This window comes from Stegostoma tigrinum, chromosome 1 (genome assembly GCF_030684315.1).
Source record: "Stegostoma tigrinum isolate sSteTig4 chromosome 1, sSteTig4.hap1, whole genome shotgun sequence".
NCBI lineage: Eukaryota > Metazoa > Chordata > Chondrichthyes > Orectolobiformes > Stegostomatidae > Stegostoma > Stegostoma tigrinum.
Genome location: NC_081354.1, coordinates 92,069,239 through 92,072,826, shown reverse-complemented (window position 1 = coordinate 92,072,826; position 3,588 = coordinate 92,069,239).

Genomic DNA, 3,588 nt, shown 5'->3' with positions numbered 1-3,588 from the left:
TCATTGGGCAAATAGTTATGTTTGCTTCTCAACATCTTCCTCTGTTTGATTTACTCGTTTAAATTTTCTAATAAAAAGATAAAGTTGCTTTAGCTGTACCAGGCCTTGGAGCTGTTCACTTATTACAGAGAGGCAAAGACAGCTGGTGCTGTTTAACCTGAGGGTTACCACACCTCAAGCAAGGAGAAAGGTTTAGAAGGCAAGTGTTTCATGATAACCTCAGCTGGTGCAAGAATTGAACCTGTGTTATCGGCATCATTCTGCTTTGAAAGACAACTGAGTAACTAAGTCCCTTTTTCTAAGATGCACAGGAATTGAAACATTTAAAATGCATTGTTACATGCCTGTTAAATTAATTTTAAAAATACTTTGATATAATTATTGTGTAACTTTCACATTTTTATTGCTATTTGTGCATAAATTTTGTACTTTCTATTTTGTGCAGGAAAGGTTATGATGATTTAATACTTGTACCTGGATGAATCCTAACTTTATCTGGAGTTAAGTGTTTGTTAAAGTAATAATTCAGTTAGCAACTATAACACACACATTGCTGAAGATTTACTGTCAATTTTAGGCAAGTTTCAATTCTAGCTTACTATCTTCTGACTGTGAAAACTCTCCTGTAAAACCATACAATAAATATTTTATCAGCAATTAAAAATAGAATTAATTATTAATTCTCCATTGAATCCAGTTGAATGAAACTATTAAAAAAAGTGAGGACTTTTAACTGTTTGGTGACGAGCTCAGAATTTATCCAGGGTAATTAAACAGACAGCATAAACTAGCATCCTCAACCATTGTCTTTCAAATGTCAGGTTTCATGTCTAAGTGCAGTTTAAGATATTTTGTTACAAAATGTACACGTTTCCAATAATTCATAGTAAGTCCATAATGTAGATTGTTGCCAAGTTGGTATGACGGGAGAGCTCCATAGAAATGGTGGTGAATCTGATTCCAGAATTTTCAATCCCATTCCCAGGGTTTCTGATTCACGGAGATGTCCTTTAAGATATAGGATGATTCATGTCAAGCATTACATGGGCCACCGTTTCACAATTATCATGGTGTTTGATTAACTTTTTGAAGGGTTTTAGCTCATAATACCTGAGAAGTAAGTAGAAATGATTCTGCAAGGGGAGTAAGTATCCAAAAATCATCCAGACATTTAAAGTTTCAGTAGCTGAAACTGCAGGCACTTGAAACTTCTTGGTCTTATGTATGAATCCATTGTGAAATTGAGGCTAGAGATAAAGCAATCAAAGCTGTCCATTGATTAGAGGCTGTTGTGTTTCAACAGTGTACAGGTTGTCGGAGTCCTCAGCTAAATCCCAGAAATGAAAATCCTTATTCTTCTGATGTTGTGATCCCTTATTTTTAAACAACGACCCTTTGTTCTAGACTTTCACACGAAAATAAATGGCCTTTCAACATCCATACAGTCAAGACTCCCCAGGTTCTTATCAATTAAACCACCTCCAACTCTTCTAAATTCAAGAGGATACAAGCCTAGCCTGTCCAGTTTCTCCCCATAAAACAGCCCACTCATTGTCATTATTAGTCTAATAAATCACAGATCTGATTCCAAAGCATTAACTTCCTTCCGTAGGTACAGTGACCAATATTATACAAAGTATTGCAAATGGGATATCATAGATGTCCTGTGTAATGGAAACATATTCTCCCTATTCTTGCAGTCAATTTCCCATTACAATAAACCATAACATTCTATTAGCTTTCTTGAATTGTGGCTGTACCTGCATGCTAACTTTCTGTGACTTATTCTCTAGGACACCCAGATAACTCTGCATTTCATCATTTAGATAAAATGTTTTTTTTTTAATTTTGTTGCCAGGAAGGACAAATTCACACATTTATACATTACACTCCATTTGCCAAATCTTTTCCTTCTCTCTTAATCTACCCATATCTCTTTGTAAGCTCCTTCTGTTGTTCTTCACAATTCACTTTTCTGCCTGACCATTTTTACCAACTCTAAAAATTCATAGTTTCTACACTAAAGCAAAAAATGTGGATCTATGCATTCAGTGTTACATTCAAATGGCCCTGCGAGTTCAGGTTTCCCTTCAATTGTGAGTAATACCCCATTTTCATTCCTCCATTGGCAACAAATGAAATTTCAAACAAATGGGAGAAGAGCTTTCTGATCTTGGACCTGCCTACTATATTTAAAGGTTACTGATGCCTCCGTGGCTCTGTGAAAATCCAGACCTCAGTCCTTCTCAAATTTACAAACAACAAGCAAACATTGGGACCTCATTACAAAGTTGATTGGCGACCAAGGTTCTAGTAATTATGATGTAGAGGCACTGATGTTAGATCTTTATGTCATCATATGTTCAGGAATAGTGCTAAAAGACTGGAGGATAGCAAATGTTGTCCCCTTGTTCAAGAAGGGGAGGAGGGACAATCCTGGTAATTACAGACCAGTGAGTCTTACTTCGGCTGTGGGTAAAGTGTTGGAAAGGATTATAAGAGATAGGATTTGTAATCATCTAGAAAGGAATAATTTGATTAGGGATAGTCAACATGATTTTGTGAAGGGTAGGCCATTACTCACAAACCTTATTGATTTCTTTGGGAAGGTAACCAAACAGGTGGATGAGGGTAAGGCGGTTGATGTGGTGTATATGGATTTGATAAAGTTCCTCACGATAGGCTATTGCATAAAATATGGAGCCATGGGATTGAGGATGATTTAGCAGTTTGGATCAAAAATTGGTGAGTTGGAAGAAGACAGAGCGTGGTAGTTGATGGGAAATGTTCATCCTGGAGTTCAGTTACTCGTGGTGTACCGCAAGGATCTGTTTTGGGGCCACTGCTGTTTGTCATTTTTATAAATGACCTGGTTGAGGGTGTAAAAGGATGGGTTAGTAAATTTGCAGACGACACTAAATTTGGTGGAGTTGTGGATAGTGCGGAAGAATGTTGCAAGTTACAGAGGGACGTAGATAGGCTGCAGAGATGGGCTGAGAGGTGGCAAATGGAATTTAATGCAGAAAAGTGTGAGGTGATTCACTCTGGAAGGAGTAACAGGAATACAGAGCACTGGGCTAATGATAAGATTCTTGGTAGTGTGGATGAGCAGAGAGATCTTCGTGTCCATGTGCATAGATCCCTAAAGGTTGCCACCCAGGTTGACAGGGCTGTTAAGAAGTTGTATGGTGTGTTAGGTTTTATTGGTAGAGGGATTGAGTTTCAGAGCCATGAGGACATGTTGCAGCTGTACAAAACTCTGGTGTGACCACGCTTGGAGTATTGCGTACAGTTCTGGTCACCACATTATAGGAAGGATGTGGAAACATTGGAATGGGTGCAGAGGAGATTTACCAGGATGTTGCCTGGTATGGAGGGAAGGTCTTATGAGGAAAAGCTGAGGGACTTGAGGCTGTTTTTGTTGGAGAGAAGAAGGCTAAGAGGTGACCTAATAGAGACATACAAGATGATCAGAGGATTATATAGGGTGGACAGTGAGAGCCTTTTTCCTTGGATGGAGAAGGCTAGCACAAGGGGACATAGCTTTAAATTGAGGGGTGATAGATATAGGACAGATGTCAAAGGCAG